The sequence below is a fragment of the Sorex araneus genome, chromosome X (genome assembly GCF_027595985.1).
Source record: "Sorex araneus isolate mSorAra2 chromosome X, mSorAra2.pri, whole genome shotgun sequence".
NCBI classification, from domain to species: Eukaryota; Metazoa; Chordata; class Mammalia; order Eulipotyphla; family Soricidae; genus Sorex; species Sorex araneus.
Window position 1 is genome coordinate 305,410,843 of NC_073313.1, and position 16,656 is coordinate 305,427,498.

Below are 16,656 nucleotides of genomic sequence, written 5' to 3' on the forward strand. Positions count from 1 at the left end.
CACCCTCCACTACCAAAGCAGGCCCACCTCCTTATCTGCTTAACCACACAGCCCTGACAGCTCTGCTCATCACAGTTCACACCGTTCACATTTAAACTTCACACCACTGGGTGAAGACAAGTAGGGAAGGGCAAGAACAACTCAGCCAATCCCTCAGAGACTCCTGGGAGTTAACTACAAAGATTCATCCTTAGCAGACAAGGAACATAGAAAATCCTTAGAACTCTGGAAAGACTTGAAGAGTTTTAAACCCGTCTCTATCCTGGAGACAATCCTTATACTCCAAAGTAATGAATATGGAGGTGACTTTGCTGTCTTCCCAGAGGAGATTTGATTGATGAGTACTTGTTTTCTCACTCACATACACACTCTCTCCCTCCCCTCTCTTCACTTCCTCTCAACTCTAAAAGGAAAGCATTAGGCAACTGAATTGGTAAAACATCTAGTTTCAGGGTTCAAGTTGTTATGCAAACACTATTGCACGTACAGGTTATATTTGGTTCTTAATGTGTCATCCTCCCATGAGATTAGGGATTAAGGAATTATGCAAGTAGTCTAACTTTTCAGACTCTTTAGCAGCAAATGTGAGTCAAGATACATCTAGTTCACCTATTCCTTAGTGTGTAAACACAAAAAAGGGGCAATGGCTCTCTATCACTCCCACCGCCTGTGTTCGGTAGTCCCACACCACTTCCCCTACCCTGGGGAGGTCGATGAAGATGGGCAGGTGAAGGAAAGAATGGGAGCCAGGCTGGTTAGTCTCAGTTGCAGCTTATTCCATTCCCACCTCCATTCTTTCCTGATTCTCCTCCTGCTTCTTCCTCCCCCATGCTACTTCATTTTCCTTCTGGCTCTTGATCTGGATCTCAATCTGGATACCCTCAGCCCACTGTTATAGCCTAGTTAAATCCCCAAGCATGAGGGCTTGGGGCTTACACATAGGGGTGGTCACAATCAATAGGGGTAAAATTCTTTCCTTCAGGGATGTTGCTTCTAAGACAGATTCTCATACGGCAAGATGACCCACCCAAGAGAGGAATCCCATGGCTGTGTTTCTCCTCTCCTTGTCCAACAAACATGTAAGCATTCATAATACTAATCATTTTGTATGGACACAGTAAGAGATACATTAAGCTTATAGAATTGCTCTCCTGGGTCATCTCGATCTCAGACTACAGTTCTCAGGCCAGATTAGTCTTTCCTATCCCTAGCAGGGTCCTAGTCTCATCATTACTTTTGGATCATGACAGCATTTGTCCATGATCTGCTCTCAACTTATAGTTGAGTATTGTGGCGCTTTGGCCTGGCACATATCGATGCCAGGGTAGCTCACAGCTTACCCTGGGTCCATTCCATCCCTTATTGGGACCCTGCTTTTGAGATGCTAGGAACTAAGGACAACTTGACTTCTTTAAGTCAAGAAAGCAGATGCTCAGGAGTGAATAATATTTGAAGCCAATTAAATCCCAAGTTACAAAAGCATAATGTTAACCATCTTCCTTTGTCCATACAAAAAGGACATTGCTTTAAACTAAACTTTTCAAAAGACCTAAGGAGAGGAGAAAGGCAGTATTTCACTCATACATATTATTGCAATAAAGTTTGGTTAGGCAATCTGAGGCATTGAGATATACACGTGAAAGAAATAATTTAGGGATGATCACAAACTGTCCCTGGTGTTGTGACCCAGAGCAGCCTGTTCAGCCCCTTTTATTAACTAGCTTAATGTTCTAACCAATGATATTCAACCACATAGGCATAATATACAAATTAACTTAGTCAATAGAAACAGTATCAAAGTCAGTTAAATAACAGGAAGTATAGTCAGTTACAGTAATAGTAACAGAAAAACAATTTTTACATCCAAGCCTAGCTAGGCCTGAGATTGTAAGATGTTGTACACCAACGACATATAAAATCATAGATTCCTGAGGAATCTGACCTTATAAGTTAACAGAGTCTGATTAGGGGGAAAAGATGATAGACCAGTTGGGGAAGAGAGCATGGAGAGGAGTTTACAGATAAACGCAGAGGAATGGAAGTGCCTCAGGAGCACTGTGATAAACCTAAGCTTCCTGTGGCAAAGGGAACAGGACATACCAATGTTGTCCTAAAATGTTTAGAGCTACATTCCAATAAACACAGAGGAATGGAGGTGCTTCAGGAACATAGGTATTGCCAGATAAACCTAAACTCTTTGTGGCAGAGGAGAATGGACATACCATGTTAAACCTAGAATGTTCATAACTATATTCCAACACCTTAGGAAAAAAAAAGAAAAAGAAAAGCTGTCTTGGAATCTTATCTAGATTCTTTGGATTATGTCTCGTTGGTTGGAACTTGGTCACTGACTAACCGGAATGCAGAGTTTGAAGGGTTACATCTGAGTTTTTAGCTGCACACCTTGCTTCATTACCCAAATTTGAAATCAACCACAAAGAATAAGGTGATAATAAATACTAGCCAAACATTTTGCAGTGATTGTCCTCTGGTTTTAATAATCAGCCTTCTATGTTACCATCTATTAGGTCTCACAATTTTTTATCACTCGAAAAGTATTTACCAACTTGAACAACTTACACTGAAATAGAACAAAATTCAAATTTTGTTCTTTCCTTAAATCATTTTACTCTTCTGGGATTCTTCTGGTATCTAACTTCCATATAAATATTCTATCAACTTGTCTATTTCTATGAGAAAAGGCCTTTCAATTATGCCAGTCAATGCTTGCTTGTGAATATTTCTTTTTTAAAGTGAAAAACAGGTTTTATTTGGAAGTTCTGAGGAAGAGGAGAGAGAAAGAGAAACTAGCTCAGGTGAGAACGTGTCCTTCTCCAAGGTGAAGAGAGGCCACATCTCAAGAAGTGAGGTGTGGGCAATGTGTGCACAGGAAACACATAAGCTCAGCCACAACACTAACACCGACTTGGAAGTCTTAGTCGGGAATCCAGAGTAGAATATAGGAACTTAAATATTACTCCATGTCCTCTGCATCCTCAAGTGGCCATTAAGTGAAACCATGGATAATAAATGTCGAAGGTGAAAAAAACAAAACAAAACAAATTCTCCAGACAGAATTGGCACTTTCCCACTATGAAGTTCTTGTTCTGCCTTTCTATTCTTGTTCAGCCTGGAATAAAAATTTTCATGTAAAATCATTAAAACAGCTCCTGGCTATTTGTCAGCATGGCATGAAAACTCACCCTGCTTCTGTGTGTGTCTCTTCTCCTGATCAGAAAGTAAAGCTGAAGGGTAGAGAAAAGCAGTGTTTTACTGAATCAGCTCCCACTAGCTCATGAGAGCCAAATGCACAACTTTTGCTTTCTCTGCATTCACCTACATCAGTATGCTTTAACCTATAGACCAGTGTCTGTCTACATACAGGTTCATGTATCAGTTACATGATACTGTAACAGCCACCACAGTAGACCTCTACTTTTCAACCTTTTCACAAGTGATTGAAGACCACTTATCTACATTACATGAATTACATAGCAATCACATAGGGTGGTGATACAAAGGTGGGTTGAACATTAACAAATCAACAAAGAGGGGTAAGACCAGTCCTCCAAGAGATTAACAAAATCTCATCTAAGGAGATTCCAGATTAGTCTAGGAGATCTGCTTATGGGCGGGATCCCATTCAGGGTGTGTCTCTTTCTTCTTTCCTCAGCTAGTCACTGTCACTGTCATCCCCTTGCTCATCGATTTGTTCGATCGGGCACCAGTAACGTCTCTCATTGAGAGACTTATTGTTACTTTTTTGGCATATCCAATACGCACGGGTAGCTTGCCAGGCTCTGCCGTGCGGGCTCCATACTCTCAGTAGCTTGCCAGGCTCTCCGAGAGGGGCGGAGGAATTGAACACGGCTCAGCCTCGTGAAAGGCGAAAACTCAATCACTGTGCTATCACTCCAGCCCTCCTCAGCTAGTAATCCACTTAAATAGTTGTAGCATATCTACTTCTAATATTTCTAGCAATGTCATTCTGTATGAGCACAGTAAGAGATTTATTTTATTTTATTTTATTGAATCACCGTGAGATAGTTACAAGCTTTCATGTTTGGGTTACAATCTCACAATGATCAAACACCCATCCCTCCACCAGTGCACATACCCCACCACCGATATCCCGGGTATACACCCCCTTTCTCACCCTCCCCCTGCCTTCATGGCAGACAATATTCCCCACAATCTCTCTCTCTCGTTTTGGGCATTATGGCTTGCAACACAGACACTGAGAAGTTATCATGTTTGTTCTATTATCTATTTTCGGCATGCATCTCCCATCCCAACTGGTTCCTTCAGCCATCATTTTCTTAGTGATCCCTTCTTTATTCCATCTTCCTTCTCCCCTCCACTCATGAAACAGTCTTCCAGGTATGGGGCAATCCTCCTGGCCCTTGTATAAACTGTTCTTGGGTGTCAGCGTCATGTGGTGTTATTCTATACTCCACAAATGAGTGCAGTCCTTCTATGTCTGTCCCTCTCTTTCTGACTCATTTCACTTAGCATGATATTCTCCATGTCTATCCATTTATAAGCAAAATTCATGATTTCATCAGTAAGATATTTATTAAACTTAAAGTTTGGTTCTTCCTGAGGACATTCACTATATATTCCAGACCACAGTCCTCAGGCCAGATTAGTCTTCCTGACCCCAGCAGGTCCTAGTCTCGTTGTTACTTTTGGATCATGATAGCATTTGTCTATGATCATGCTCTCAACTTATAGTTGAGTATTGTGGTGCTTTGGCCTGGCCCATTTCGATGTTAGGGTAGCTCACAACTTGCCCCTTGGTCCATTAAGTCCCTCATCAGGACCCTACTTTTTGAGGTGCTAGGAACTAAGGGCAACTGAGTCGAGAAAGCAGATGCCCAGGAGTAAATATTATTGGAGTCAATCAACTCCAAGTTACAAAGCATAATACTGTCTTCCTCTGTCCATACAGAAGGACATTGCTTTAAGGTAAACTAAATTCCCTGTGGCAAGGCTGAAAGGACAAACCCAATGTCATCCTACATCTACATCAGTATTCTTTACCACAGGGACCAGTGTCTGTCTACATACAGGTCCATGTATCAGCAGTTACAGCCACTGCAGTAGACCTCTACTTTTCAATCTTTTCACTCATGCAGACCAGTGATTGAAGACCACTTATCTACATTATGTGAACAGTTGACTTGGGCAGTTGACTTGGGCAATGGTGGGAACATTGACATGATTTACATTTAGGAGAACACATTAGTTTGTATTGCTGTCAACCTAGAACAGGGTTTGTTACATGGGAGTAACAATGTATAGTTAAAAAAGTCAGAAAGTGAGTGAAATTGCTCCCTTAACAGGCACAGGCCAGATTTGGAAAACATAATTGCTCCTCTGGCCTACAATCACTACCCTTCCCTAGCACACCAATGTATTGGCAGACACATACAGAGGGTCAAAATAGTCACTACTCTGGTGAACTGCTAAGGGTAAACTGGGTAAAGGGTGCAGGTGTAAGGGCGAAACTACACAATGATAGTCAGCAGGAATCAGTAAAATCAGCTAGGCTTCAGGTTCAGTTCCTAGAACTGAAACAGTTTCCATTTCCCAGCAATGAAAAAATGAGAAACTAGCTGTTGGGATACAGCTTTTCCCTAACATGTCCAGACACATTGCACACAGGGTCGGGGTAGACTTCCTGGAGAAACATCCTCCGGAAGTTGCTGATTGCTGTTCACTTTATTACCAAATACACACATATTTTTTTAGAGGGTCTCAGCTTACAAGAAGGTCCAATCACATCAAGTTTAGCATTACTGGCCTATCACCTCTCCTCTGCTGCTTTATCCTGGTCCAATCCCAATCAAGGCTAGATGTTATGGTTAGGATGACCTGCTAAGTATACATGACAGTTTCTGTGTCTTTGGCACATGTGACTAGAAGGTTGAGTGAGGCTCAAGGCCAAATACCTTGTGCTGACACCCTGTTCTTGCCAGCCAACCATGAACCCACTTGGAAAGTCCAAGGGCCCAGCAGGTGGGCTCAATCAGTCGCCATGTGCCCTATCAGCAATGATTAGTTCCGGAAATTGTTTGACTATTGCCTGACCACAGTTTCCTGACCACTTGTTAGAGGCAATGTGGAGATCATCTAAGTTCAGGAACAGATAGGTCATCAGTGTTCAGCCATTCCAAAAGCACTATCAATTAAAAGTTATTGAGGGACAGAGTGATAGTGGGTAGGGTGCTTGCCTTGCCTGTGTCTGACCAGGGTTTGATCCCCGGGACCCTACATGGTTCCCACAGCCAACCAGAAGTGATTGCTGAGCACAGAACAAGGTGTAAGTCCTGAGCAATTCTGGATGAAGCCAAGTGTGAGTGAAGTTAATCTAAGGAGACAGACAGAATGATGTATATTCTATGCAGGACATAAAGAAACAGACTGGGGGAATAATGACTAGAGGGTATGAAAAAACAAAACAAAAAGTCATTGAGAAGAAAAGACACATTACTGCAAGATTACTTTATTACATTAATTTCAAAGCAAAGAAATATGAAGTGGAGAGCTGTCTAGATTCTCTAATGCATCATTTGAAGACAGCGTTGCCCCGTGTCCTGATCTGAAAATTAGAAAAAAGTTACAAAATAATTCATTCTTCATTAAAAGAATCATAAATGCTCATTACATAATGCTGAGTTACTAACACAGGTAACTTAAGGAATCTGATATTTTTCACAGACTCAGAAGTAAGATTGGCAATGTTTTCTAAAATACTACACCATACTATCCCTTTGTTACCCCATTTCTTCATATGGAGAGAGTTGTCCTTCCTCTTACTTTTCTGTATCACAGCTATCACAGGAAGACAATCCAAACCTGTCCAACCCAATCAAGTTGTCAGTCTTATCAAGCACCTTCTGTGGGTGGACAGTGACGCAGGTTCTTGGACAGTGGAAACTGTCCTGCCTGGGACTTAGCAGGCAGTACCTGGTTTTCCTCCAAACCTCTGAAGCACAGGGGACATTGCATTCATCGGGTTTTTAATTGATCAACTTTTGAGTCTTGAGATGTGCTTCTGTCTCCCTCACCATTCCTGCTAATTGTCTTCAACTAGAATGTGACAATAACATGAGGCAGTGTCATCAGGTTTTAAAAGGAGTGCCTTAAATTTTGGAGCAATAAAATGGGTGAGAGGACCTGGAATGAATCCTGGTTCCATTCCCATAGGGTGGGTGGTCTGCAACAGGTCTATATGCCTATGAAATCCGCACCCCGCTATTCCTGATGTCCTCATTTCCTGCTGTCCTGAGGGTGCCTCCCTGCTCTGCTTGAGGCTGCAGGGGTAGAGTAGTGTCAAGGCTGACACTACTGAAGAAAGGGCAGACTGAGGGTGCCAGAAAGTCGCAGTGAATCTGATTCTCTTCTAAAGGCCAAAAGGACAAAGGCAATTTAGAGTGCACTAGGCTCCGGGCTGATGGTGGTCTCTGGGGTTCACTGGGTGGAGCTGAATAAAGGCAGAGTTATGGTCACAATCACTACAAGCAACAGCCACGAGAGAGGAAAACTCTGGGCCAAATTGTCCTCTGCATGTGGTGCAAATTCTCTTGGAGCTTCTGAAGCTCCAGGGGGGAAGATTCTACCTTGCTCCATTCCCCTCTCCTCCTCTCTTCCCTCTCTCCTATTCCCTTCCCTCCCTCCCCTCCCCTCCCCTCCCCTCCCTGGATTATATCCTTAACAATATATCTGTACTTTTCTCTGTAGGGCCAAATATCAGAATACATGGCATTGTTTTGTTTGTGAGCCATACTAGCATTGCTGTTAGACTGCAAGAGTACAAACCTACATTGCTAATAATGTTACAAGAGCCTCACTCTGGGTTTGTGCCTTATTCCATGTGTCTCATTGACCCAGGCACAGAAACCCTAGCTCTGCCAGGTACTGAGCATCTGTTGTCTTAGCGCTTCCTCTTCTAGAACTTAGGGTTTGAGGAATAGTTAGAGATACTGTGCATGAAGCCCCAGCCAGCTGCAGGCTTCTCAACTGGGGAGTCAGAGACTGAGATCTCAGAGATTGATCCCTGCCCTTCACCTCTGCCCCCCACAATACATAGTAGAATTCAGAACATCAACTTACTTGGGTGGTGATGTTGCCATTGAGTCACAGACTTTATTTCTCATTATGATATGTTATACATTTCATATGACTGGAACTAGGAGTGGCAGTCTATTGGAAAGAGATAACTGGTGTAAAGCGTCGAGGGAGGGAAAAGGTCTGGCCAATGAGTTGGCTCCTGCTTGGATGTCTGCTTATAGCAACCGCCCTCTCATCTTTGTGCTATACACTCGCCCATATGCCTCTGCAGTGCTCTAGATAGAAGTGAGGTACATTGGAAAGCCAAAGAAAACATGCCAGAGAAGCAGTTGTTAATCTTTGATTTATGATCTGTGATTTGGAAGTGACAAGTAAGTGGTATGCAGTAATGCAATCATAGGAACTGTTATCAAATCTTGATTCTCAAAGGTAAAGGAGGTAGAAGCCACATCAAAAATGCTATTTAGCAGTGGCGAGAAAGTGGAGGAGTTAGAGTGGATTCCTTGCATCTTTCCATCATAGTTGGCAGAACATGGTTCCCTGAGCATCACTGGATATAACCCTGAGGCATACGAGCAGTGTTGGGAGTGCCTGACTTTAGCCTTGGTAGTATTGGGGTTCACCAAAGGTCAGCTAATCTCAGTTCAGGTATAATGTCAAGACTTGTTTTTCTTTTTTCTTTTTTTTGCTTTTTGGGTCACACCCGGCCATGAACAGGGGTTACTCCTGGCTCTGCACTCAGGAATTACTCCTGGTTGTCCTCAGGGACCATATGGGATGTTGGGATTCAAACCCAGGTTGAGCATGTGCAAGGCAAACACCCTACCGCAGTGCTATTGTTCCAGCCTGAATGTTGAGACTCTTAATCATCACTAAACCCCTGCCATCTACACCGGGGTCTTGCTCAGAGAAATATGAGAAACGGGGCCTGCAAATTACTGAGACTTGCAGCCATCCTCTGTCCCCAGTTGCTAAAATTCTCCAGATGGAGAGCTTGAATTCCTGGGCCAGGGCACACTGCAGGAGTCTGGCAGGGTTGGGGGGCGGGGGGCGGAAGAGCAGATCCTTCCCTTGGTCTTTTCTTTTCCTCCTCCTTTCAGAGTAGGGGTGAGATATTTAAGGTGGGGTTATGGGTGAAGCTTGAAAGGAGAGAGCCAAGGAGCAGGAGAAATTCTGGAAGCCCGGGGGTGGCTGGAGGTTCCTACACAGTCCTTCCCCCAATCACCAATCCTGGCTCCCGTTCCTCACCAATATACCTGAGTTCTTGTCTCTTTCTTCTCGTAGCGGATAGTGGTTGTCTTTTCCCCTTCCACTTGTGTAACTTCCAATACCTTGTGGCTCTCATTCTTGTTCAGGAATTGGTCTGGGTCTGGTGGGAAGCAGCAGAGGGTGAGAGATGACAGAGGTGAAACAAGAGCGCCTGTGTCTGGGGGGGAGGTGCTGGGCTTTGACTCCTGAAGGGAGGGCAGAGGCCTGGCCTGGCCCACTGGCTCTCTGGCTCCTTCTCTCACAGAAAAGATGCTTCTTGGCCACACGAACCTTTCCCTCTGTGAAAACCTGCTACCTCTGGCCCTCCTTCCTCCCTTCTCCCTTGACACCAGAGACTTCCCAAGAATTGCACCTGGGGGCCAGAGAGCTAGTACAGTGAGTAGGGTCATTGCCTTACACACAGCTGATCCAAGTTCAATCCCTGGCACCCCATACGATCCCCTGAACTTACCACATGTGATTCCTGAGCACAGCACTAGGAGCAAGCTTTGAGCACTGTCAGGAGTCACCCCAAAACTAAGCCAAGCCAAACCAAACTGAAAAATGAAACACACCTTCTATGTGAGGCTTTGCCTACAAGCTGTATCACTTCTGACAGGGCCAGAGAAGCTGATTAAGAATGTGGCCAGAGCCACTCGTGGCCAGCAGTGCGACAGCCCGTGTCCATTACCCCTCCCTCCGCCTCTGCCTGGAGGCTCCTGAGGAAGACGTGTCAGGAGTCCTGCCGCGGACAGAGCTCTGCGCGTGGATCCACTGCTCTGTGAACTGAGGGTCACGCAGGCATGGACAACGGGAGCGGAGGGCCCTGCTTCACAGGTGAGACCCTGAGCTCTTGTGCCTAAGGGTCTCCACCCTCTCTCCCTGCCCTTCTTTGTCTTCAGGCAGCCTCTCCCCGAGCACGCCCCTCTGCGCCCCCTAGAGGACGAGCGGGGCGAGCGCAGAGCCCAGCCCAGCCCAGCTCTGCTGCTTTACTCCAGCCCGTGGTCAGTGTGGCTTTCCCGCTCTAGCCTCACTCTCAGCTGTCAAATGGGAAGATGACGGGCCCCAACGCAGAGGCTTGGCGTGAGGAATCATGTCGAGGGTTTAACACAGCGCATGGCACCCAGTGCCTGCTCATGGGAGACACTTGTTGCGTTTCTTCTCTCTCTAAAAACTGCCATTTTGGACCCGTGGTTCACTGACATGGGTCCCCCTGGAATCACCTCAGGCCTGTCTTAGCCTGTTGCTCTTTCCATTTGCCTGTGGCTGGTCGAGTCTATGAGCACAAGCAAGTGCCAGCAGAAGTGAGTGACCAGGTGACCTTGCAGTAAGGCTTGCCCTGTTCTCCTGTCTAACACGGAGACTCTGGCCGTCCCCAGCCTGCTGGGCAGTGACCCCAGTCTTTGGTCCAACCCAGTACTTACTTCTGGTTATCTCAGAAATTTTCTTATTCGGCTTCCTGTTGTAGCTCATCGTGGAGACCACGTTCGCTCTCCACAGTATTCTGCAGATCTTTGGCGGATCTGCTTAGTGGGGAACTGATTTATAGGGGCCCTCCTCTGCCTAGGATAGCCCTGGGGTGGAACGATAAGCTAGGCTTAGTCATAACTCCTAAAAATAGAACAACTAGAGAAATAAAAACTGGTTGGACGTATCAGGGGGTTGTTTTTGTTCAGCAAACATTGGTGAGCTTCTTTCTATAGCTGTGGCCCTGTTCATGTAGGTGCTATTGTCCTGTAATGGGAGAGAGGAGGTGGATGGGGTAGAGGAAAAGGGAGAGATGGGGGAGGAAGTTTGACTGAATCGAGTGTGAAGGATGTTGGCAGGACTGACAGTGGTGACCCCAGAGATCCAGCTCTTCACTTTACCTTCCTCTCCACTCCATTTCCTGCCCCCTTAGCCCTGCTCTGCATTACACACTGGATGTAGGTAGATGTTAAGGATTATACAGGACTCTATCTAACCTGGACAATTCTCTTCTCTCTCTCTCTGTCTATGTCTGTCTCTGTCTCTGTCTGTCTCTGTCTCTCTCTGTCTCTGTCTCTGTCTCTCTCCCCTCTCTCTCCTGCGCATATAGTTTCTGTCAGGGGGTAGTGATACTTAGGTTCTTAATTTATTTTGATGCAATCATCAATCAGATTTTTCTTATCTCTTTTACTTAGTTATTTGGATATAGAAATGTATCAAATTTTCCATACAGTACTAATCTGTTTAGTGCAGGTAGAGAGTCTCTTGCCCGCACACCTGGCTCTTTTCCCCGGGCCCCCTCGAAGGGGATGGTCTCCAGCTTCCCTCCCCGCCCTGAGAGCTCCGGCAGCCGAGGACCACCGGAACCTAGCCACAGCCATGCTCAAGGCCCCTCTCCACACGTTCAACAAGCCTCACACATGAAGGTGCCAGCAGAGGAACCCAGGTGTGTGTGATCCCATCAACGGCCAACATCCAGAGACTTAAAAGCAAGCAACCAGAAGCACATGGCCGCTTCTCGACCACGAGATATCTTATAACCTATTTCTCCCTCTGGAAGAAACTAGCAAGCTACTGAGAGTTTCCTGCCCACATGGGACAGCCTTGTGAGCTTCCCATGATGTATTCATATGCTAAAGCCAATAATAAGCTGGATCTCATTCCCCTGACCCTGAAAGAGCCTCCAGTGGGACATCATTGGAAGGGCTGAGTTGAGAGAGGCTTCTAAAATCTCAGAGATAGGACGAATGAAGAGGTTTCTGAGCCCGCTCAAGAAATCAACCGATCGACGGGATTTCGTGATTCATGATTCGTGACTAATCTATTGTTTCTAATGATTTCTTAGTGGCGCCTTTAGGGTTTTCCCTGTGTATTATCATGTCATCGGCAAGTAGTGCTAGCTTTATTTCTCTTCCACTTTGGACCACACTGTATTTAACTTTTACTAAACTATAATTTGCCATGATTTACAAAGCTGTTCATAATACAGTTGTTTCAGGTATGCAATACTCCAACACCAATCAAACCACAGGTTTGTCCTTCCCTCCACTCATGTCCCCAGAGTCCCTCCCCACCCCAACCTGCCCCTTTAGCAGAGACGTGACAAATTTGCTTCATATTGTTAGTTTCAACAAAACTTAAAAGAATATTAAATGGAATTGCCTTGAAACCAGTGGAGTTGGACTTGAATTCTTTCACATGAGACTTGTTTATGGCTCTAGAATATGATTTCACCTGAGAGAATATGATTTCACCTGAGAAATGTCTCATACCCATTTCAAAAATAATTTTTCAGATTTTTAAATGGATAGCCTCTTCATAGTAAAGTGTGTTTTTTTCCCCAAATCCTCTTTACCCTTTGTAATATTGTATTGTAGTAACAGTTGTGGAGAAATGGATACTAAAATCCTTTGCTATTACTTGAACAAAATTTCCTGCAGTTCCATTTTTTTTTTTTGGGGGGTATCATGTCATCTGAATAAATCTCTATTGGTTGAATAAATACTAAGTTGTAAACTTTTCTATACGAACTGAATCATAAAATCAGACCACTTAACCTTATAATAGTTCAGCTCTGAAATCTATTTTGTCTGATGGTCAATATCACATTCTTTTGCCGAGTGTTAGCATGACATGCGTTTGTCTGTACTATTAGTTTAAACTATCAATAGATTACTATGTCAAGTTCATCATGTGAGCTTTACGTAGTTGGATCTCGACTTTTAAAAACCTTGCCTTTTCAGGATTTAAAAAAGTGCTTTTTAATTGTATTAGATTATTAACATTTAGATCATTAACATTTTTTCCCTTGGTTTCCCAAGCAGTGCTCAGGAATGCTGGGAGCTACTTCTGGTTAGTCTTTGGCACCTGGAAAATGATAGTTGGTCAAGGTGTGAAACCACTGGAGTCCTGCAGTGCCAGAGACTATCAGGATTATACTGGGTGGTGCCTGGGGTCTCCAGGGCTACACTTGGCAGTGTTTGGTGAGGCCATATGGTGCCAGGGGTCAAATTCAGGTTCTGACATACCACCAATATATCTCTTTTGCCCCTGTTAACATTTTAAAAATTGCTTTATTGAGAAATAATTCACAAACCTTACAATGCACTGCTTTAAGATATTTCAGTGGCATATTTTGTATAATATAAAACAGTGTTACTGTCATCATAATATAATATCAGAACATTTTATACACACTCCTTCCAAAAAGAGAAATGCTGCATCTATTTTCAGTCACTCTCTATTTCCTCGTAGTTACTTTCTAGACCTACGAAACTGCAAATCTGCTTTCTGTTTCTATGGATTTTCCTATTCCAGGAATTGCTGACAAATTGTATATCACACGAGATGTGATCTTGCAGGGAGGAAAGCAGGAACTCTGGTGATGGATGTGGTGTTGAAATAATGCATGAATAAAAATCCTAATCGACAGTATTGTTGATTCTAGTTCTTCAATAAAATGGGGAAATGTCTTTTTTTTTAATTGAGTCCTTCCACTTAGGCTGATGTTTTGCAAGATTTCCTATGCTCCATCATGAATGAGAATGGAGAATGTAGACCTTTGAATGAATATACTACATTATCTATTATTTAATGAACACTTGGAGTCCTTTCGCTTTGGGACTATTGTGAATAATGATGCTATGTGTAGAGAGGTATGCTTTAAGTTTTCTTAAGTTTATATCTAAACCACATATCGTCTCCTTAGCACTGCCAGGAATGATTCCCAAGAGTAGCTCCAGGATTTGTGCACAGGAATCATTCCTAGACATGCTCAGGAGATCATAAATGGTGCAGGCATCTATCTGGGGTCAGTTGTATGCAAGACAGCCACTTTATTCCCCGTACTGTGTCTCTGGCCACCCAATGTTTTCATACCCTCAGTCATTTTTCTTACCTGCATTTTATTATTAACAATTCTTATTTTATAAAAGTTTCAATTTCCTGGAACTGAAACAGTTTCCATTTCCCAGCAATGAAACAATGAGAAACTAGCTGTTGGGATATAGTTTTCCCCCAACATGCCCAGACACATTGTGCACAGGGTCGGGGCAGACACAGGCGAGAAGGATGACGGGATCCAGGAGAAACACCCTCGGGAAGTAGCTGGTGACTGTATACTTTATTGCCAAATACACACATATTTTTTATTTTTTTAATTAGTGAATCACCGTGGGGTAAAGTTATAGACTTACAACTTTTCATGCTTACGTTTCAGTCATAGAATGACCGAGTGCCCATCCTTCCACCAGTGCCCATTTTCCATCACCAATCGTCCCAGCATCCCTCCCACCACCCCTACCCTGTCCCCTTCACCCCACCCCACCTCTGTGGAAGGGCATTCCCTTTTGCTCTCTTTCTCTTTTGGGGTGCTGTGGTTTGCTACAGAGGTATTAAGTAGGCATCATGTTCAGTCTAGAGTCTATTTTGAGCTCTATGTCCCATCCCTAGTGGGCCTGCATAGCACCCTTTGCTTGGGATCCCTTCTCTATCAGAGCTGCTTCTTCACCTAGCATGTGGGGCCAGCTTCCAGCTGTGGAATAGTCCTCCTGGTACTTATCTCTACTATTCTTGGGTGTTAGACTCCCATTCTGATACTTTATATTCCACAAATGAGTGCAATCTTTCTATGTCTGTTCTTCTCTTTCTGACTCAGAAAGGTCTCAGCTTACAAGGAGGTCCAATCACATCAAGTTTAGCATTATTGGCATTTCACCTCTCCTTTTCTGCTTTGCCCTGGTCCAATCCCAATCAAGGCTAGATGTTGTGGTTAGGATGACCTGCTAAGTATACGTGACAGTTTCTGTGTCTTTGGTGCATGTGACTAGGAGGTTGAGTGAGGTTCAAGGCTGAACACCCTGTGCTGACACCCTGTTATTGCCAACTTAACCTCTTACAAGGTTTTGTTTCTGGGCCAATTTGCAGGATAGGGTATTATCTGCTCCAGTGCCCATCACTATGCTCCACAACTAGCCAACCAAGACCCACTTGGATAAAACAAAACAAAAAAAAGACCCACTTGGAAAGTCCTTGGGCCCAGGAGGTGGGCTCAATCAATTGTCATTTGCCCTCTCAGCAATGACTAGTGCCAGAAATTCTTTCACTGTTGCCTAACCACTGTTGCCTGACCACTGTTTCCTGACCATTTGTTAGAGGCAATGTGGAGATCATCTAAGTTCAGGAATAGATAGGTCATCAGTGTTCAGGCATTCCAAGAGCACCATCAATTAAAAGTTATTGAGGGACAGAGTGATAGTGGGTAGGGTGCTTGCCTTGCCTGTGTCTGGCCAGGGTTTGTTCCCTGGGACCCTACATGGTTCCCACAGCCAACCAGAAGTAATCGCTGAGCACAGAACCAGGAGTAAGTCCTGAACAATTCTGGGTGAAGCCAAGTGTGAGTGAAGTTAATCTGAAGGAGACAGACAGAATGATCTATATTCTATGCAGGACATAAAGAAACAGACTGGGGGAATAATGACTAGAGGGTATGACAAAACAAAGCAAAATGCCATTGAGAAGAAAAGACACATTAGAGAAATCTCACTTTATTGCATTAATTTCAAAGTAAAGAAATATGAAGTGGAGAGTTGTCTAGGTTCTCTAATGCATCATTTGAAGACAGCGTTGCCCCGTATTTTGGTCTGAAAATTAGAAAAAGTTACAAAATAATTCATTCTTCATTAAAAGAATCATCAATCTTTACTACATAATGCTGAATTACTAACACAGGCAACTTAAGGAATCTGATATTTTTGAGAGGCTCGGAAGAAAGATTGGCAATGTTTTCTAAAATGCTACACCATACTATCCCTTTGTTACCCCACTTCTTCATATGGAGAGAGTTGTCCTTTCTCTTACTTTTCTGTATCTCAGCTATCACAGGAAGACAATCCAAACCTGTTCAACCCAATCAAGCTGTCAGTCTTATCGAGCACCTTCTGTGGGTGGGCAGTGACACAGGTTCCTGGACAGTGGAAGCTGTCCTGCCTGGGACTTAGCAGGCAGTACCTGGTCTTCCTCCAAACCTCTGGAGCATAGGGCACATTGCATTCCTTGGGGTTTTTTATTGACCAACTTTTGAGTTTTGAGGGTGCTTCTGTCTCCCTCACCCTTCCTGTCTTCAACTAGACTGTGACAATGACATGAGGCAGTGTCATCAGGTTTTAAAAGGAGTCCCTTAAGTTTTGGAGCAATGCAATTGATGCGAAGACCTGGATTGAATCCTGGTTCCACCCCTATAGGCTGGGTGGTCTGGAGCACGTCAACATGACTATGATATCCACACCCCAGCTCTCTATTTCTGATGGACACTGGCCAGCATTGAGCTGGGCACAGGCTCACCTCCTGATGCCCTGAGGGTACCTC